This window comes from Narcine bancroftii, chromosome 2 (genome assembly GCF_036971445.1).
Source record: "Narcine bancroftii isolate sNarBan1 chromosome 2, sNarBan1.hap1, whole genome shotgun sequence".
NCBI lineage: Eukaryota > Metazoa > Chordata > Chondrichthyes > Torpediniformes > Narcinidae > Narcine > Narcine bancroftii.
This window is the reverse complement of record NC_091470.1, coordinates 349,416,745-349,439,590: the sequence shown is the minus strand read 5'-3', so window position 1 is coordinate 349,439,590 and position 22,846 is coordinate 349,416,745. Positions and strand designations below refer to the sequence as shown.

General features: G+C 41.0%; 1 protein-coding gene across 12 annotated transcripts in view; it reads right to left on the bottom strand.

Moving 5' to 3' along the window:
* Positions 1-22,846, bottom strand: part of tsnare1 (T-SNARE Domain Containing 1) — a 962,849-nt gene that overhangs the window by 565,912 nt on the left and 374,091 nt on the right. The window lies entirely within an intron of this gene.

Here is a 22,846-nt window from a genome sequence, read left to right as displayed (position 1 = left end):
GTACATCACAATTGGATACTGCCAAATGTGAAAAGTTGAAGGTGACTGTTTCTTCATTATTAGAGGAGTGCAGCTTATAATGTAACTTGTGTGAAGAGTCAGGCCTGTTTTCTATTGGAAAACATCACCCATCAATAAGATGCCATTTCCAGTGCAGCACAATTTGTATGAGGTCTCAACATGGAACTACTTTCAGTCAACTCCCACTGGGGGAATGGCACAAGCCAATGGCGATCTTAGAGTGCACATTACATTAGGGCTCACGTGAACTGAAGATTCTGGGGCACTTATTATTCTCAAAGATTTTCTGAAACAGCTGAAAAGTTAAAATCAAGGGGAGGTCAGCACAAAGTTAAAAATTAAAAGGGACATAGATTTAACACAGAAGACAGCAAAAAGAAAACCACACATGGAGAGCTAAGGATACACAGGGCTTGATTGCTTATTGATCCATCAAAGGCGATCCCAGCATTTAAGGTTTAACCAGAGAAGAAACAGGAGGTTCAGCAAAGGTGGTAAATGCATCTTAAATTTCAACATAATTGACCCGGTCCATGAATGGGAGCAGTATGGAGTGCTATCATCTGGGTTACGGTCTAAATATGCCGAATGGCCTATTTCTGTGTTGTTTTATTCAAGGAGTGATGGTATTGAATGAACGATTTTATTGCCAGCATGTATTGGTTGGAATATGTTGTTTTTCTGTTAAAATATCTGAATTACAATTGCAACACATGTTGATGTAGCTACTTTATTAAAGTATAATCATTCCAGTGTGGATTTGATCAGAAACTGAGAGAAGGCAAAGCAGTACATACCACAGAAGGGGGAGCAGTGAGAGAAGACCAACAATCTCAATAAATGATTTTGACCTGAATGCTGACCGTTCTTTTTCTCCCACTGATGCTGCTCAACCCACTGAGTTTCTCCAACAGATCGCGTTTGGCTCCAGGTTCCACCACCTGCAGTCTCCTGTCTATTTTTGCTGATTAAAGGTTGGGCCAGAGGTCTGTTTAAAAATGGGGCCAGGCCAGGAAATTAAAGATTGAGGGCTGATAGGTTTAGAAAGAAATGCCAGAATTGAAGCCCCAGTTAGTAGCGGTAGAACAATTATTAACAAGGGCATGCAGGAGCCCAGAATTAAACACATGGAAGTATCCTTGAAGATTCTTGGTGTCAGAGGAGATCACACTCTTAAATCTGAGTCACGAATAGAACTGAAGTCAAAGTGGGGCAGCAGGTAAGTAGTGATGGGTACAGGGGAGGCAAATAGAGAACTTTACAGATGCAGGAAAACTGGCGAATATGCAGGAATATGGGCACCAAAGCTTTCAATCAGCTGAAGGTCATGAGGGATTGAACAGCCAACCAGAAGAGCTGAATCAGTGAAGCAATGATGTGAAGATGTGAACAAGTCAAGTTTATTGTCAACTGATTGCACAATTCTTCTTTTCTTTGGCTTGGCTTCGCAGACGAAGATTTATGGAGGGGTAATGTCCACGTCAGCTGCAGGCTCGTTTGTGGCTGACAAGTCCGATGTAGGACAGACAGACACGGTTGCAACGGTTGCAAGGGAAAATTGGTTGGTTGGGGTTGGGTGGTGGGTTTTTATTCCTTTGTCTTTTGTCAATGAGGTGGGCTCTGCAGTCTTCTTGAAAGGAGGTTGCTGCCCGCCGAACTGTGAGGCACCAAGATGCACGGTTGGAGGCAATATCAGCCCACTGGCGGTGGTCAATGTGGCAGGCACCAAGAGATTTCTTTAGGCAGTCCTTGTACCTCTTCTTTGGTGCACCTCTGTCATGGTGGCCAGTGGAGAGCTCGCCATATAACACGATCTTGGGAAGGCGATGGTCCTCCATTCTGGAGATGTGACCTACCCAGCGCAGTTGGATCTTCAGCAGCGTGGGTTCAATGCTGTCGGCCTCTGCCATCTCGAGTACTTCGATGTTGGAGATGAAGTCACTCCAATGAATGTTGAGGATGGAGCGGAGAAAACGCTGGTGGAAGCGTTCTAGGAGCCGTAGGTGATGCCGGTAAAGGACCCATGATTCGGAGCCGAACAGGAGTGTGGGTATGACAATGGCTCTGTATACGCTAATCTTTGTGAGATTTTTCAGTTGGTTGTTTTTCCAGACTTTTTTGTGTAGTCTTCCAAAGGCGCTATTTGCCTTGGTGAGTCTGTTGTCTATCTCGTTGTCGATCCTTGCATCCGATGAAATGGTGCAGCCGAGATAGGTAAACTGGTTGACCGTTTTGAATTTTGTGTGCCCGATGGAGATGTGGGGGGGCTGGTAGTCATGGTGGGGAGATGGCTGATGGAGGACCTCAGTTTTCTTCAGGCTGACTTCCAAGCCAAACATTTTGGCAGTTTCCGCAAAACAGGACGTCAAGCGCTGAAGAGCTGGCTCTGAATGGGCAACTAAAGCGGCATCGTCTGCAAAAAGTAGTTCACGGACAACTTGCTCTTGTGTCTTGGTGTGAGCTTGCAGGCACCTCAGATTGAAGAGACTGCCATCCGTGCGGTACCGAATGTAAACAGCGTCTTCATCGTTGAGTACAGCATTCTCCCCTCCTCAGTGCAAAACACACATACACACAACCAGATATTACATACATACAGACAAACAAAACATATGCAGAACATGCCTTCATAGGTTTTCTCCATGGATTGTCACCATGGCATGGTGGAGAAGCTTTTATGGTCCTGTGATCCCGAGGAGGTTGCCACCTTGAGGTATACTCCTGGTAGGGTCACCAATGGCTGTAAGGTTGAGTGTGAGGTCCCTGACAAAGAACAATCCAACCAAATCCTCAACAGTGGAACAGGAAAGTTACACTGAACTCAACGGCTATGAAGGCGGAGAAAGGCTGCAACAAATCAATCATCTCCAATCGTCATGGTTACCATGACATTAGAATAAGTTGATTGATTTGTGAAGTATCGTGTTCTTCTTGGAGTAAAACATCGAGTACACATTAAACAAATACATGCACAGGCGTGTTCGCTCTGTGGAAAATGGAATAAAGTCCATCATCCTTGGTCTCGAGAGATAGCCTTTAACATTTTATATACCCACACACACACACACACACACACACACACACACACACACACAAACACACCCCTTCATATTTGTACACATATATATATATGTAGATATATAAAATTTGTGTATGTATGTGTGTATATTACTGTACATGTATAGCATCAGTATATATACTGTTATATATCTACATATACATCTACATCTCCAACATTGAAGTATTCGAGATGGCAGAGGCCGACAGCATCGAATCCACGCTGTGAAGATCCAACTGCGCTGGGTGAGTCACGTCTCCAGAATGGAGGACCATCGCCTTCCCAAGATCGTGTTATATGGCGAATATATATATATATATATATATAAAATATATATACAGTGTATATGTATGTTGATGGTGTGCAAGTATACGTGTGTGTGTGTGTGTGTGTGTGTGTGTGTGTGTGTGTGTGTGTGTGTTAGTGTGTGTATGTTTGTGTGTGTGTGTGTATGTGTGTGTGTGAGTGTGTGTGAGTGTGTGTGTGTGAGTGTGTGTGAGTGTGTGTGTGTATGTTTGTGTGTGTGAGTGTGTGTGTGTGTGTTGGTGTGTGTGAGTGTGTGTGTGTGTGAGTGTGTGTGAGTGTGTATATATAATATACATCACACACACAAAAATAAATAAAGTTTCATAAATATGAGATGGTGAGTGTGAGCAGATCCTTTGGTCGTTCAGCATTTTCCCCGTCTGGGGAAGAAGCTGCTCCTCAGCCTGGCGGTGCTGGCTCTGATCCTCCTCTACCTCTTTGCTGACAGGAACAACTGAACGATGCTGCAAGCAGGGACGAAAGTTGTTTTCAATGATTTTGTGTGGCCTCTTCAGACAACGACACCGGTAGATGGGGGAGAGGAGGAGGGGGTTGGGGTGGGGAGTGAGACTCCGGCGATCCTCTTTGCCACTCTGATGGTCCTGTGGATTGACCTCAGATCAACAAGTGCATCTTCTGCAAATTGTCTGAGGCAGAATTCAAGCGAGACTCGAGGACAAGAATATTGGTAGCTGACTGAACAGCAGGTAAAAAAATATGGAGAGGGAGGACAGAAAATGCCAACCTCCTGCTCTTTAGCTCAGTATCTCAGGTCTAACCTGAATTGACATATGCATTAATGTTAAACTATCCAAAGACTTCTCTAAGTACTTTTTTGACAGAAATGAGTCCAGAAAGACTTCACGCTGATATTCAGTAACTGCTTTGTGGATTTGATCAGAAACACAGAGATTGTAAATTGCAGTGTGATTTAAGTGCAGATTCAGAGAGGCTAATTGCACCACAGGGAACACACGAAAGAGAAGATTAGCATAAGCAACATGTAGCAAACAGTTCACACAAAGCTTAAGATTAGAAACTATGAGCTGCAGGTTAATTTGCCAGCTAATCCTTTACACCATCATAAAACTCCTAAACCAACTACTGAATCATTAATTGAAGGTTATAGGAGATACTCAATTTGACTCTGCTTCTCACTAATCCACTAGCGATCATTTGATCTGACTATTTAATCCCACTGAGAGTAATGGTAGAATTCAGTCATTTGCCTGCCCAATACATTTGTCATTGTCAATAGTTCCATTAACCAATCACACTGAACAGGGCAAAAAATAAAATGTCATAATCCTTCACCAGATGGCATTAACATCAATTTCTCCAGTTTCCGTTAGCCACCAGCTCACCCCCACCATCTCTCGGCTTCCTCTATCCCTGTCTCCTTTCCTCTAGCTGTTTCTCTCTCTCTCTCTCTTTCCTCCAGTTCTGCATTCACATAGCCACTTCCCTCCTCCGATCAATTCTTACCTTTCATCTACAGTCCTCCCATCCATGTCCAATTATGGCCTTTTGCCTGTGCTCCTTTCCATGGCCCCTTCTTCCCTCCTCCTGCAGCCTCTATTCAGGCACCTGCCTGCTTTTTCCTCATACCTCGCTGGGCTGATATTTTTACCTCCTATGGGCAGTGTGTGTCCTGCTGAGTTCATCCATTATTTTATTGTTTTTACTACAATTCACACAGATGACTGCAGCCGTGGATGGCATTGCAGAGAAGTAAATGTTATTGGTGAATAAACAACTTGTTCCTCCAACCCCTCACATTGTGTTTGTAGCAACATGTTTCAAGCCAAATAATTGAGACTCAGGATATACTTTTAAAAATTACAGCTGGACTCTTCCTGCTGGCGAGTGATGGAGTAGCAGCTTGTAAAGGAGTTAGGAGCCTCCTTAACAAGTCTTCTATTTACCAATGTCCTTGTATATCAAAGCATAGGCTTCTTGTTTTTTTTCACTCATGGCTAGTTTAAAGATGACTACAAAAAGCAGTAAAGTTGGAAAGAGAGAAGAAGAAACTCCCTTAACTCCAATATTCAAGATTCAATTTATTATCATAGTACTAAAACAGTGCTGTATTACATGAAATTTATTTTTGCCTCCTGCACAGCAGACAGATTTGCTCCTGGCAGGAATTGCCCAATATAGTCAGGAACCCTTCAGTGGTTTGGCATCTCATTGCATCCCAGCTCTGATACCTGGTACCCCTCCAGGCAGTTCAACCCAGTCTCCTGCAGTCCACAGCCTGGAGCAAGTCTCCTGACAGCAGTGTCCAGCAGCCCACAGCTTCCACGGGCTCCTTGACTCGAGTCGCCAGCAGCCTGCTGCATGCCCTGGTCCCTCAGGTGCAGAGCCCCCTCAATGATCCACCGCCATGGACACTGTCCCCTTGAGTCGTCGCCTCCACTTATCCCTCTCAGAATGTGTATGATTTTCCCGTCCTCTAGTGTCCTGCTCCTATCCTCCACTTCCCCTCATGGCTTCAGCCAATAAATAGGCACCACCATCTTGGCTGTAGACCCGCAAATGAGGGATTTCGACTAAAACCACGTTTGGCTCCGCCAACGGACAGTACAAAACCCGTGCGGAGCCAACAGCAGTCGACTGGGTGGCTGGACACTGCAGGAGTACTGCATCTCCACTCCCCGCGGGTCCACACCAGCATCAGCGCTGCCGTTACAGTGGCTCCTGCAGCACTGCCATCTTCACCACCCTATGGAGAATATCACTTCTTTGTCAGAATGACACAGAATGTTGGCAGCTGGTGGCTTTAAAGGCTTTTTGGATCAAACTGATGTTAAACTGGACGTTTTAAGAAAGAAAATGGATGATTATGAGGAACGGATCTCTCCTGTTGAAAAAACTGTGGAAATGGCTGATGTGAGAGTCAATGATCTGGATGATATCTGCAGTAGACTAAATAACTATTAAGAAGTTAACGCAGAAACTCGTAGACTTAAATGGAAGAAGAAGGAGGCAAACTTACGAATCCTGAGCTTGAAGGAAGATACTGAAATTGTATAACACCTAATTTTTTTCTAACCACGCCATCACATCCAACAACCACTGAGTATGAGTGGGAGGGACAGCATCTTTCCATCTCAGCAAAATGGTCCTTTCAGCAATGAGGGAAGCAAAAGCCACTACATGGGATTGTGAAAAAGTCAGTATTAAATCCATTGGTCCACTCACTCCAAAAATAGCAATGAAAGGGCTAGGAGTCAAATTAATATCAAGAACTAACAATGTGCAAAATATCCCTTGCCAAAAATTAAAGAGAGAAGGTATTAACCAAAACATATGATATAATATACCTTCCTCAGTTATGCATTCTTCACATTTAGAGGAAATATGAGGATAAAATTTAGCCAACTAAACTTTAGAGAAGTGTGCTCGATGGACTACTTAAATTGAATTTTAGCCCACAAATTGGAGAATATTATCATTTCAGAAGACCAAATGGGCTTTATTAAAAATTGTTACTCACACTTTAATATTTGGCGGTTATTGAATGTTATATATATACTTTTCACTTTGGTCCTGGAATGTGTTATTTCTTTAGATGCAGAGAAAGCTTTTGACCGGATTGAATGGAAATATTTGCTTGAGATTTTTTAAAGATTTGATTTGGGACCTGGTTTCATTACACAGATTAAGCTATATTTATCTCTGACAGCATCTATTTTTACCAATTTCAACAATCGAAATCTCTTCATCTTCATTGTGGTACTAGACAAGGACCTCTACTATTCAATTTAGCTTTAGAACCTTTAGCTATTGCCTTTTGATAATATGAGAGCATTTCAGGAATCTGTAGGAACATTACTGCTCACAAGGTTTCTCTTCATGTAGATAATCTTCGACTGTTCATTTCCAACCCTGAAACTTCTGCGCTTTTTGTGCTATCATTGCTTTCTCAATTTAGTCAATTTTCAGGCTATGAATTAAATCTTCATGAAAGTGAGCTTTTTTCCTTTAAATTCCTTTGTATCTACTTATATTGATCTTCCTTTAAGTTTGTAAGAAATCAATTCACTTTCCTTGGTATTATAATAACAGAATATTATAAATATATATTTAAAGAACATTTTCTTACTTTAAAGCAGAAGCAATTGTTATTGAAATGGTCACCCCTTTCTTTGCCTCTGGTTGGATGAATTAATTCTATCAAAATAAATATTTTACATCAATTTTTATATCTTTTTCAACCTTCCTTCCGAATTTTTTTTTATTCACTTCATTCTATTTTATTGTTATACACATGGAAGAATAAGCGTCCTTGCTTAAATAAAATCCACCTTCAAAAATCTAAAAGAAATGGAGGTTTGGCTCTACCTAATTTCAGATTTTACTATTGGGCAGTTTACATACATATTATCACGTTTTGGACATATTACAATAATTGACAGGATTGCCCAACATGGGTCACACTGGAGTTAAGAAAATTATCTATTACTGCATTTCTTGGCTGTGCATTACCTTCCTCTTTAAATAAGTTAAATAAATTAATTGATAATACAGTAGTTAAACATACAGTAAGGATCTGGTTGCAATTCTGAAAATATTTTGGTTTAAGCAGTTTTGTTCTCTTTCCAGTCCTATTTTATCTAATTACTTTTTTCAACCTTCAATGAATGATTTAACTTTTTATGAGTGGTATAGAATAGGTATTACAAGTTTAAAAGATTTATTTATTGACAATAGTCTTACTCCATTTGAATAATTGGCAAGCAAATTTGCTTTACCTAAAATTCATTGTTTTAGGTATTTGCAGATTAAAAACTTTATCCACTTTCAATTACCTGACCCAAATATTATTGACACAATTTTTAATTTACAAACCTCACAGAAAGGTTTAATATCTACTATTTATGATATGTTGAGAAATTGCATCAAACTCCTTGAGAACTTTTTAAAAAAAGCATGGGGACATGTTTCAATATCTGAAGAGAGTTGGTATTTCTCTCTTACAATTTAAAGTAATCCATAAAGCTCACATGCCCAAAGATAAACTTTCTCATTTCTACCCAAATATGAGTCTTTGTTGTGACAGATGTAACAATGGGAATGTTACATTAATCCATATGTTTTGGACATGTTGAAGCCTGGAGAGAGGTTTTTCAGACTTTATTAATAATTCTTGACTTCAATTTAGTGCCTAATCTTTTAATTGCCCTTTTTGGCTCTACTGGAGTGAATGGCCTGACTGCCAACTAAACATCAAATAATATATTTTACTTCTATTATGGCAAGATGTGTCATATATGTAAGTGGAAGGATGTTGCTCTGCCCACTTATACTCAATGGTTACATGAAATTATGTCTTGCCTTAATCTAGAGAAAATCTGACGCTCTGTAACTGATACGAACATAAATTTTTAAAATAGGTGGGGACCAATTGTAAACTATTTTCAGAATTTCTAGGAACAATAACAATTCTGATGATAATTTTATGTTCTTTTTTCTTTAATCTTCTTCCCCTACAACTCTAGTCTAGGTGGTGGGATTAGATATTATAATAAGATATTTCATATCATTCTTTAATTTAGTGTTTAGAAATGATTAGTGATATGGGTACTGATTATATTATCTTTGTATAAAGTGTTGTGTTACTTTCTGTATTTAATATGTATTCCATATACACTATGTGATTACATTTTTTATTATTATAAAATCAATAAAAAGATTGCAAGAGAAAGAAAAATTACAGCTGAGACATGGAAAGGAAAGACTCATTGTGTAAAGGTGATAATTTTATAAGTAACAGCAATTTATAAAAATTAGTAGGGCACATTCTTCACTGGGGAAAAAGGAGCTTCAATTATAAACTGTTCTATGCATTTGCTGTACAAAAAAAATAATCTCTATTGACCTGCAGTCACTGTTGAGAATCAGCTACTGTTCTTCCTCAGTCATCGTGCCTCAACAGTGACTCTGAAGGTACTCAGAGATGGTGGCCTGTGTTTGGGGCTGGGTCACAGTTTGGTTTTCTCCCATAGTGAAGCTAGGGTAGGAATGACCAAATATTTTTCCCGATCGATTTGCTGGACCAGGTTGGACTAACGAGGCTTTATTGATGGGTTTGGGCTAATTCTCTGAAACCTCCGAGGGCAGCGCACCATCGCTGCCCCGTCCCGACTCATGACCCCAGGTCAAGAAGGTGTCACCTCTGCGCAAGAGATTAAAAAGTGGTTAAAGAGATAAAGGGCTCCTGAAATTAACTACAAAGCTATGATCAATCTCAAAGGTTCAATCAAAAGTTATGCAATCCCGGCAGTAGTCACAAAGTTTGAATTAAAACACTTGATTATACTGGACAACAAAGTTTTTGCTTCCTGAACACATTTGGGTGTATTTTATGGATTTTGGGCTACTGATCATAAAAATCACATTGTTTTTTTTCCTATCACATTCCCCATCCATGCAGAGGGGGTCACAGGGTTTCCCCGTTCCCATAGGGGACACAGGGATTTCTCGTCAGTGCAGGGAGTAATGGAGGTTCCCCATCACTATAGGGGGTTTACAGAGATTCCCCATAGCTGCAGGGGATTCACGAGGGATGAGCAGGAACATACCAGGAAGTTTCCCGTCGGTGGTGATCCCAGTCACTACGGTCTCAGGAGGCAAAGTCAAAGATGGCAACGATCGTGCGCTAGCAGCTCGCTGGGTTGGAGAAGCCACTGAAGGTGACAGTGATGCCGGGGGAGTAATCAGCCGGCTGCAAGTCCTTGGTCCAAAGATGTGGCTCTGGGAGAGAAAGACATTGTAGCCCAGGGGGCAGGGAGGGGCTAACAACAATGCTGTTGGAACCTGGGTCTGCCAGACACACACTGCATGCCTACCTCCCCACACCGAAATGGGCACACATATGCCCCTACACATGCACACTCCATCACCTAGCCCACTCCCACAAAGAAAAATAAAGAAGATAAAATCCTTGAAGAAAACAACAAACAATAAAAATTATTGAATCTCAAATTTAGTTGGTTGCATTCTTGCTGTAAGATAATACAGAACTTTTGAAGTATACTTTAATTCAGTTGTTTAATTAAATTGTGCACATATTTTCTCACACTTTTTTAGTCATGTGTGTTTTACACCCACTATGATATTTCCATGCTCCTTTATAAATTGCACGTGTATGTTCTATTAAATTGTCTGTAGATTTTCCCACAATCAGAAAACAGATGAATGCAATGTTGCAGTAAAAGATGGGCGTGGGGAAATGGTAATGGAGATAACATGCACAGAGGCGCACAATTTATAGTGAGTGTAGGAATGTAATAGCCGGAATAAAACGTATACGGGCATGGGAATATCTAACCATAACCCTGACCCTGACGCTAGATTTGACATTCGATCAACCAGATTGTGAGCAAGCTGGTCTGTGGGTTAGTCCTCATTTTGAAAAGTCTGAAACCCACAGCCCTGCTCCCCCACTAACAGCCCGCCACAAGCCCCCACCAATAGGTAGCGGTGATTAGTAAGGAGGCATGTGAGTGGTAAGAAAAGTTTGAAATCCACTTTTACAGACCAATACTTGCAGTAATTTTCCCATCCACTTTTATACATTGTGAAAGTAGGTGTTTTATTCGCACTATTGATTTTCCCAAATGCTGGTTTTGGTTATTTCAGTGTAAACGATCAATATCAGAGGCTTTTCATAATGGAAAATAAAATCACGTGAATGCTGTGTAAAAAACATGTTTTATTCTTCCTCCCACGCACACAAGAACATCATTATCATGTCACTTATTGGGAACCAGCATGTTAGTAAATGCGAGGTCATCATCTTTGGTCGGAAAAATAGAAGAGCAGATTATTATTTAAATGGTGAAAAACTGCAGCAAGCTGTAGTGCAGAAGGACCTGGGGGTGCTTGTGTGTGAACCGCAAAAGTTGGGTTGCAAGTTATTAAGAAGGCAAATGGAATGTTGGCCTTCATTGCTAGAGGAATTGAAATCAAGAGCAGGGAGGTCATGCCACAACTATACAAGGTAATGGTGAGACCGCACCTGGAGTACTGTGTGCAGTTCTGGTCTCCATACTTGAGGAAGACTATACTGGCCTTGGAGGCGGCCCAGAGGAGGATCACCAGGTTGATCCCGGAGATGAGGGGGTTGACCTACGGCGAGAGACTAAATCCTCGGTGTTTATACTCACCCAAATACAGAAGAATGAGAGGAGATCTTATAGAAACATATAAAATTAGGAAAGGGATAGATAAGATAGAGGCAGGAAAATGATTTTCACTGGTAGGTGAGACCAGAAAGAGGGGACGCAGCCTCAAGATTCAGGGGAGTAGATTTAAGATGGAGATGAGGAAAAACTTTTTTCTAGATAGCAGTGAATCTGTGGAATTCTCTACCCAGGGAAGTGGTTGAGGCTTCTTCATTGAACATATTAAAGGTTCAGTTAGATAGATTTTTACATAAAAAAGGAATTAAGGGATATAGGGAAAAGGCAGGTTGATGGAGTTGAGTCAATGATCGGATCAGCCATGATCTTATTGAATGGCAGAGTAGGCTCAACGGGCCAGATGGCCGACTCCTAGTCCTATTTCTTATGTTATGTTCAATAAAAGTCCATTTAATATTTCTCCAACTTCCTACGTGATACAGTAAATTTGAAATGTTCTTTGTGTTCAGCTTGAAGTTGTCTATCACGAAACCTTTTGAAAGAAACTGTGATCCAGTGCTATTAACAGGCTTGTGTAAGTTTGCAGCAATCCCAAAGTAGGCAAAGATACAGAGCAAGAGCTTGGGAACCTCTGTCCAGGAGCAGGACCCTTCAAAGTGATATTTAAGGCTCTGAGCTATTTAGATTTGAGTAAAAAGATCTGAAGCTAAATGTAAGATGGAAGCACATCCAACTCACACTTACTAATCTATGGTCATGCTTAGTGGGGAGAGAAAGATCAGTCGAGTGGGGAGAGGAATATTAATAGGTCTCTTCTTCTGTCAACTCTGAGCAACATGACACAGAAGTGCAGCTATTTTAGTCCATGATAGTCACCTGGATGAAATGGCCCATCAGTTCTCCCATAGTTACCTCAGTATCCTCTCGATGATCCACAGCCACATGACCATCTTCCACCACCTTTTCCACTGAACAGCCATAGTACCTCCCCATCTCAAAAAGCTTACCCCACTCCTTGCAGTGTCACTTAAAATGTCTGCTAAGATTTCATTAAGATTCTAGTCCATGCTATTTTATTCCTTTGAGCAGATAACCAAATTCTATTTTTTTTTTGTGCTGCCCAATTTGCTCCAAGACATACCAGGGGTCCAGGTTAATTGGAACTGGAGCCCCCGGGGGGAAAAACCATGCAGCACGGGGAGAATGTACAACCTCCTTACAGACAGCACGGGATTCAAACCTCAGTCCCGATCATTGGCGCTGAGAAGGCGTTGTGCTAACCAGTACACCAACCGTGCCAACCATTCTGTTTTAATGTTACATACAAACTTAACAAATTAAAGTAAGTGTTGACCATCTGGCCCGGCAAAACTGCTCAGTAAGATTATGGCCAAGTTGAACATGGACTTAACGCTACTTTTTCGCCTCTTCTCATATCCCTTACTTACTCTATTATTCAACAATCTATCCGTGCCTTCAACATATCCACTGAATCAGCCTTTACTGCTGTCTCAGGCAGTAGAAAATTCCACAGATTCACAAAGCACAGAAAGAGGCCAATCTCATCTGTACCTAATTATCATTCTGTCAACTTTCATTGATCTGCACCTGGGCCATAGTCTTGCTTATCCTTTCCATTCATAAACTAATCTAAACCTTTCTCAGAATTATGACTTTTTTCCAGAGTACCTGACAAGAAACCAGCCATTTATCAAAATAATCATAATCGGTTTCCAAGAACACTGGGACAGGATTGCCACTGATGCACCATTCACCCCTCCACAAAACACTCACCAAGATCAGGTGGCCCAAGAAAAAATATCCTCAGTTAAGTCTGCTTGAAGCTGACTAATTATAAATGGCAAACCCTGCACACTTTATGCACAGGTTTATCAGTTGTTGGAAAGTTTGCACATTTGTGAAGTTATCTGACATTTACATATCCTCAGAGAAAATTAAAAACTATTGCAAATTAAACAAACCTTTTAAATTAAAAATAATCATGTGACATGTAGAGAGAAAATTCAAAGAAAATAACAAGAAAATATTTAAATACAATTATTTGCTTATACAGTGGTTCTCAACCTTTTTTTCTACTCACATGCCACTTTAAGTAATTCCTTACTAACCACAGAGCACCTATGGCACCATACAACCAGTCATAACAGACAATACAGATAAGTGATTCATAGGCACTATTTACAGTACAACTCCAATTATCCAAAATCCAATTATCCAAAATCCAATTATCCAAAATCCTCATTTATCCAAAATCCTCATTTATCCAAAATCCTCATTTATCCAAAATATTTTTTGGACCCGGAAATGATGTCTGTTCACTTCTGAAATATTTTAGATAAATGAGGATATCCGAAACCATCAGAAATCCTTAGATATCCAAATTAAATTGTCATTCTAATTTCATGTTAGGAAAATTTCTTTCTCAACCTGTGAGGTCAATTCAGCTACAAAAAAATTGGGATAATTAAGGATTTCTGATAGTTTCGGATATCCTCATTTATCTAAAATATTTCGGAAGTGAACAGACATCATTTCCGGGTCCAAAAAAATTTTGGATAAATGAGGACTTTGGACCTCTCCTTCTCTATTTCTTCTTTACCTTACCCCTATTGACTTTTCTAATTCTCCCTCTCAAACTGTGTGCCACTTGTGATGTGCTATCGAGTAGAAAAGCATGCACAAGACATAAAGGCTGTTCAACAGGCTTTATTCCACACAAACATCCACAGAGCTGACTGTGAGAGCAGCTGTGATGGCTCTGAGACTGACCTCGAGAGGCCGGATGTAGCTTGTATCCCAGAGGGTGAATGGCAGAAGACCGGGTGGGTCTTGATCCATTCAGGTCGGCTGATTGACAACCAGCCAGCTTTGCCTTGTCCTCCAGTGCTCTTTCTGCAGGTACACAGGTTTCCCCCCCTGCAGTAGGCTAGTGGTGTATCACCACACCACTGTATCCCAGCCGCAAAAAGTCAGAAGAATCCCTTGTCCCTGTGTCATCAAAGAGAGTGACTTCCTAGGAAAGAGCAGGACCTTGGTAGGGAGTTGTCAGTGATCGTCAGCAGCGGTTGGGAGGGGGAGTGTGCACAGGCGAAAACTGGGTCTAGGTTGGGCTCCAACACTGAGAACCAGGACACAAAGCTGGAACAGCCCCTGCTAGAATGGGCCCACAGGGAGACAGGAGCCCGCCGACTCGCCAATGAGTATTCCACTGGCTCGGAAAGCCTTCCCGGAGATCGGCAGCAGCAGAGGGGGATATGTCGGGGATCGGTGGTGGCAGTTGGGAGATCTTGGTGATAGCATTGGGGACGTGTCGGGGATCAGCAGCCATCATTTTTTTTAATGAGAATCAAACATTATGTTAATACTTAAAAAGCCTTCCCTTGTTGTTTGTTGTTTTTTAAACATTGAAACAGGTGATTTACTGTTGCTACTGGGCTGTTTTAAAAAAATCACCAGTTATCTGAAAAAGTTAGTCAACAGAAATCGGTCCGGTCCTGACCATTTTGTATCATTGGAGATATACTGTATTTTTAATATGAGTGGGGCAGACTCAAGGGGCTGAATGGCCTTTTTTCCGCTCCTATGTCTTATGGTCAGAAACATATATAAAAATAAATTAATTAATTGTTTTATTCAATTAAACATGTTGTGCTTTCTCTCTTAAGAATAAGCAGATGACTTACCTTTTTTGCATTTTGTGGCACTGATTACTGATTTTTTTTCGGTTCCATTCTTTAATTTTTGGGCAGTTTGAAGCTGTCATCAATTTCCTTCACCAATTCCCTTCTTAATATGGCTGTAGGAACCATGACCCCCTTTCACACTTGCAAGTGATCCCAGGAATTAACAGCCAATCACTATTTAAAGAGTTAAAAGTATGAAAGCAAAATCAGCTCAGCGCCGGCGTCAGATGATGTCATCTCATGCCAGGGATTGATGGCCTCGACAATCCCTGGTGTCTGCAAACTCCAGCATTGCCATCAGGTAAGTGTGTAACAGGTAATTGCATTGTGGAATTGAAATGACCCAAGTTTTTGGATGAGTGCAGGAACGTAAATGAAGAAAAGATTAAAATGAAGACTTAAGCTTTGCCATAGGTAAGTCACAGTAGGGGAAGGGGGGGGGGGGGGGGAGAGGGAGAGGGAGAAAGAGAGAGAGAGAGAGAGAGAGAGAGAGAGAGAGAGAAAGAGAGAGAGGAAATAAATAGCAATAGCAGACAATTTTTAAACAACATGGGAAAATTAGCAGTGCTATGGAGCAAAACTTATAAAGACCATGTGAAAAAAGCAATGGCAGACCTGAGTTCCCAGAAAGCAGTGCATCAGAGAAACCCCTCTATGAATGCTCCTTACATGAAGCTGTGCACATAGCCCTTTCTCCACCGCGTGGAATTCTCGGAGTGCAGGTCTGCCATCGCTTTTTCCCACGGTATTTATAAATTGTACATGATAGTGCTACCAACTTTCCCATGCTATATAAATTGTGTGCTATAGCGCTATAAACTTTCCCAAGAAGAAATAGTGAGCTGTGTGATTAACCTGAAACCATACAAGATGGAACAAATGAATAAAACAGCAAATAAAACTGCAGAAGTTGGAAATCGAAAAAAAGAGTGAATTTTGAGGATGACAGATACACAATCCTTTATCCGGACATCTGAAATCCGGAAAGCTCCAAAATCTGGCAACTGGGGACCGGCGGTTAGGGGACGTGGTCGAGGGACTGGTGGTTGGGGAAGGCTGCCAGGCATCCGAGGGACCAGTCAGCCGGGCGACTGGTAGGGGGTGAATACGGCAGCTGAATTCGGATGGGCTTTCCGAAATCCAGAAAAAATGAAATTTGGAACACTGTCCCCCAAGGGTTCCAGATAAAGGATTGTGTACCTGTATCAATAGGTCAAGCAACATCTGTGGAGTTAGAAAGAAAGTTACAATGACCTCAGTGTGAATTCATCAAATATCGAATGGTCTGCTGAGAATCTTCATCATTTCTTTAGATGATTAGAAAGCAAACAAAGTCGCCATGCTGTTAAGACTCCCAGGCAAGTGACAACCAAAGGAATCACAACCGTGGGCCACACGGTTGGTGTAGCAGCTAGCACAATGCTATTATAGTGACAGCCAACAGGGTTTAAATCCGGCACTCTCTGCAAGAAGTTTGGACATTTACCTTGTGTCCACTTGTATTACCTCCAGGTGGTTTCCTCCCACATTCTAAAGGGGTTTGGGGTTCATAAGTCAGTTAAAACAGAAATGCTGGAGCAACACAGCAGGTCTCGCATTGTGCAGAGGAAATAATCAAATATATATAACTGACATTTTGGGCCTGAGCCCTTCTTCAAGCTAGTACGTTAATATGGGTGTAGTCTCAAAGCTGCTGCGTAAGTGAAGACAGTGTATAGTATGCTGGCCTTCATTGTTCAGGGACTGAGTTCAAGAGTGGGAGGTAATATTGCAACCTGATAAAGCTCTGATTAGACCATTCTCACAGTATTGTGTTCGGTTCTGATTGCCTCACTGTAGGAACAATACTTAAAGACAGTGCTGAAGAGATTTACCAAGATGTTTTACAAGGAAAGGTTGAGCAAGAAAATGCTTATATCTTTGGAGAAATGGAGAATGAAAGGTGACTTAACAGAGGTGTACAAAATTATGAGGGGCATAGATAAAGTACCTTTATCCCAGGGCGGTCATGGTCATTACAAAAGAATATCTGTTTAAGGGAGAGTGGTTGGAAATTTAGGGGAGACGGTTGTTTTTTACAGGTTATGAGCTGTGAGGTTAGGAAGGACAAGATTGATTGTGATTTTGATTGAAAGTTTAGGTTTATGTAAGTCAGCCCAATATCCCTGTACAGTGATGTATTGTTCAATGTTCTACAAAGGGTCATGTTTTAGTACAAGCAAACTGTATGATTCAGTTGAATCCACTTCACAGAGCTCTCACAAAAGACACCATTTCAATGGCTCTCAAAGAAAAATAAAACTCAGTTGGACAGACTGACTCAAGAAGGCAGCCAACCCCATAAAGGATCTCCCTGGTCATACCCTCTTCTTGTTGCTACCAAGAAGCCTGAGGACCAGCACGTCTAGGTTGCTCTCCAACAGGCTATCAAGAGAGAACGTAGACATCTACAGCGTAGCACAGGCCCTTCAGCCCACAGTGTTGTGGCAACCTAATAACGTACTCTAGCAACTGACTAGAAATTCTTTACTGCATAACCCTCCATTGTTCTCCATTTCATAGACCCATCTAATATTCTCCTAAAAGATCCAATTGTACCTGTTTCCAGCACCGTTGCCAGCAGTGCATTCCATGCACTCACCACTCTCTGTGTGAAAAATGTAGCTCCTGAGCCTCCCCTTCTTACACTCATCAGGGATTGCTCCGACACCACAAGAGGACAGTCAGCATTATTGTAACGCCACTTCTTTTTCTTGCACTGTAGTATCAGCAGATATTTATTAATTATCTTTTGCATTTATTCTCTAATTTTAAATTTGATTTAATGTTTCCTATTGTTGTTGGGGCTATTTAATGAGGTACCTGTTTGGCTTCAGCCAGTCAGATTTTGGTGCATATGTATAATGTATATGGCAATAAACTTCTTTTCATTATAAAGCTTTGCTTGTCATCCAAGAGAGAATGAGAGCACCAATGCTCCTTGGCATCTATTTAAAAGACGGCCTACCCTACCACAAAGCATCCTCAGGAAGGCACCACAGTGCCAACACTTCCTAAGGAGGTTGAGCAGGCCAAGGATAGTTGCAACCATCCTAACTGCATTCTACAGGAGCCTAATCAAGAGTGTCCTGGCTGGTTACATCATAGCGTGATAAGGTAGATGCAAAGCATCTGGTTGGAGGTCAGTAAGGAGTGTGATTAAAATGGCTGAGAAGATCAGTGGAGTGTCCCTTTGCTCTACTAACGATATCTGCAGGAAGGATGCTTAAAGAGGCCTCAGAGAATCCTGGGGGATCCTTAATATCCAGGCTCCAGCATCTTTGAGACACTTTCTTCAAGAAAGAGATACAGGAGCATAAAAACCAGGATTGTAAGGCTGGGAAACAGCTTCTTCTTGCAGACCATGAGCCTGTTGAACAATCTTAGAAACCCGCAAATTATTTTTGTATGCATTTATTTTGGATCACTCTGTATATATGTCATTTCTCTGTAGGGTATATTGTGTCTGTGCGTGTACATGAGGGTCCAGACATATGCTATTTATTGGATTGTATATCTACAGAATATGTACAATGAGAAGACAATAAACTTGAACTTGAAAGTGAGGGATCAGAAATTTCCATTGTGTCTTGCATGCGGAGAATAATGAGGAGACAACATATTTAATCAGTTACCACGTTCCGTTCTTTAGGTGTTGCTTGAGAAGAAATCCATTTGGAGTCAATGCAAACCACTGGAGTACCAACAAAGGCTACATGCTGCACTTAGGATTATGAGAGATAGGAGCAATATTATGGCATTCAGCCCATCAAGTCTGCTCTGCCATTCAAATCGTCACTACTTCATTCTTCCTTTCAACCCCATTTTTCTGCTTTCTTCCCATAACCATTGATACCCTTGCTCATCAAGAGCGCATTAACCTCTGCTTGAAATCTACATAATGACTGTGGCAACAACTTCCACAGATTCATCACCCCGCTCGAGTTGTGATGAGAGTGAAGACCAAAGATAATGTTTGGAGGAGAAATAAATAGTGGGGGGAAAGAACCACATGACCCTCTTAGAACATCTCCAGACAGAAGGCGGGTCTGACAAGAATCATTCATCTGTTGCCTTTTGTAAACAAGAATCCATTTTTAGTGAAGTCTCTTGAGCACTTTTCAAAGCTTTTGCAAAAGCTCTGAGGCCCCGATATGTCTAGCATGGGGCAGAGCTCCAGTTTTTCAAATAAGGTCTGTTTTAAAGTGTTTGTATGCAACCTACTCTAACTTTCCCAGTTTATCTCCCAAAACATTTTTTATATACTGTCATACTATCCCCTTCATAATTTTAAATACTATCAAATCTCCCCTCACTCTTCTACAAGGAATAAAATCCTAGCCTGTTTAACATTTCACTGTAACCCAGTTCCTGAAGTCTAGACAACTTCCTAGTAAATCTTCTCTGCACTCTTTCTATCTTATTGATATATTTCCTTAGTTAGGAAACCAAAACTCACACAATACTCCAAATTTGACCTCACCAATGTCTTAAACAACTTTACCATAACATCTGAACTCCTATACTCAATACTTTGATTTATGAAGATCAATTTGCCAAAAGCTCTCTTTACAACCCCATCCACCTGTGACACCTTTTTCAGGGAATAATGTATCTGTATTCCCAGGCCCCTCTGCCCTATTGCACTCCTCAGTTCCCTTCCATTCACTGTGTATGTACTTTCTTGGTTTGTCCTTCCAAAATGCAACACCTCAAACTTATCAACTCCATCTGCCATTTTTCAGCCCATTTTTCTAGCAGGTCCAGATCTCTTTACAAGCTTTGAAAATCTTCTTCACTGTCCACAACACCTCCAATCTTAGTGTCATCTGCAAACTTGCTGATCCAATTTACCACATTATCATCCAGATCATTGATATAGACGACAAAAAACAATGGTCCCAGCACCAATCGCTGATGCATACAAGTCACAATCCTCCAGTCTGAGAAGCAGTCATGCACCACTACTCTCTGGCTTTTCCTGTCTAGCCATTGTTGAATCCAATTCACTCCTTCACCATGAATACCTAGCGTCTGAGCCTTCCTGACTAACCTCCCATATGGGCCTTACTAAAGTCCATGTAGACAATATCCACAGCCTTTCCTTCATCAACTTTCCGGGTAACCTACTCAAAAAACTCTATAAGATTGGTTAAACACGATCTACCACACACAAAGCCATGTTGACTATCTCTAATCAATCCATGGCTATCTAAATAATTGTATTTCTGATCCCTTAGAACACCTTCCAATAATTTACTTACTACTGTCAGGCTCCCCGGTCTATAATTTCCAGGGTTACTTCTGGAAACTTTTGTATGCAACAACAATTTGAGCTACCCTCCAATCCTCTGTTACTACACCCATGGTTAAGGACATTTTAAATATTTTTTTCCAGAGCCCCTGCATTTTCTACACTGGCCTCCCTCAAAGTCTGAGGGAATACCTTCTCAGACCCTGGGGATTCATCCACTTTTATTTGCTTTAAGACAGCAAATAGTTCCTTCTCTTTAATCTGTATAGGTTCCTTGAACTTATTGCTTGCTTTCCTGACTTTCCACGACTCTGTGCACTTTTCCTGAGTGAATACTGATGAAAAGAAAACATTTTCGTCCTCTCCCATCTCTTTTGGCTCCATACAAAGCCAACAATTCTGATCTTCAAGGTGATCAATTTTGTCCCTTACTATCTTTTTGCTCTTAATATACCTGTTGAAACCCTCAGGATTTTTCTTCACATTGTTTGCCAAAGCAAACTCATGTCTTCTTTCAGCTTTCCTGATTTCTTTCTTGAGGTTTACCTTGATGAGGGGCTCAAGCCCGAAATGTCATTTATGTATTTTTACCTTTGCTGTCTTGACCTGCTGAGTTTCTCCAACTTTGTGTTTTTACTTCAACCATCATGTCTGCAGACTTTCGTGTTTTACCACATGGTCAGGTCTCAGATGCTGATGCAAGAGACTAAAATGACAGTGTTTGCAGTTCACAGGAATCAACTCTTCCAGGTGGCTACTTGAACACAGGACAACATCGCTTCACCTTCACGCTTCACCTTCCATAAGAAGGTGAACATGATAAACTATCAGTCAGGGTCTCTCCTCAGCATCTGAGCTTTCTGCAATTTTCCAACCTCACAGATGATAAGCGGCTTGGGTCAGAGTTTTGAACTAAATTCACGCAGACTCTGCTCCCCAAAATTAAAAGGCTGATGGAAGCAGAAATGTAAAGAAGGATGAGAGATAGCTGAGGGTGGTCAACTGAAGACAAGACAGACTGCAATGGAGTTGTCAAAAATCTAGCACCTTCATAAAATTTTGAGTCATACAGCACAGACCAGACCCTTCAGCCCAAATTAATCCATGCTGACCAAGCTGCAATTAATCCACATGCCATTTCTATGCATACATTTTTCCAAATTTCTTTAGTACAGTAAAGCCCCTTGCATCCGGAATTCAAACAACTGGCAGTCTCAACAACCGGCAGAAAAATCCAAGAAAATAACTAAAAATTGAAATAAATAATAAAATAATAGGTAAAAAATACATGTTTAAAATTGGTGTGCCTTGCCATTAATTCGCAAGTAAAGTTTGTTCAGTGTATACTGAAAATGGTCTATTTAGTTGATTTGGAAAACTAACGTTTCCTAAATTATGGGAATTACCTGATTGAAGTGAACTTTACATAATTAAGGACTACAATATTGAATTTTTCAAGTTACTTTACATTTTGCACTGCTTAAGGGAACTGCAGCTTACTTGAACAACAACCAAGCTCTGAAGATCTATTTGTGACTGTTAAGTACATTATAGTATTTTTGACTATTGTCTTTTAAACTGTTTATTCTTAATGTAAGTGTATTAATTAGGCATTATAAGAATGAGCCTCAGGCAACCATAAAATACACTTATCCGTCATCTGCCAACCCCCATTGTTGCCGGATACCAGGGGCTTTACTGTACATCAGACGAGGGCCACCCTCTCAAGTGATGGAAATGAAGCCGACTCCAGACCAGCACCAGATGTTGAAGAAGGCATTGGTGGTGAAACACACATCCATGCCTGAATCAGCTTAAATCATTTTGGAGGAGGGTATCCTTTGATCCCTTTGCCGTTATAAGATCCCTTTGCCGTTAGCTTGAATTACTGATTAATTTCCAGAGCCTTACCAAGAGCTACCAGAACATTTCTGTCCTATTCTGTCTTTCTGACTTTGAAGTCTGCAATGGCATACCTGATATTCACTAAGAGAAGCAATAATCTTCATGGTAATACTAAAAGGATTAGCTGTCAGAAAGAATGTTTCCAAGGTGTCAATCTACCAGCTGCCTGTGTCAAAAGCAATGATAATCATGTTTTAAGTATCTTTATTAAAACAGCAATTTTAGTGTCTGAAATAACCCTGTTATCCTCCTGACCAGCCCACTCTCTCTCTCTCTCTATTGTACTCTCAACCAATCTCCATTGTAAATTCAGGTGATTGTCATATACCTTTATTAAACTTTAGACCAAGCTTCATCCCAATGCAAGTCATTTCTGACACAGGTCATGTCCATCCAAAGTGGTTGTCTG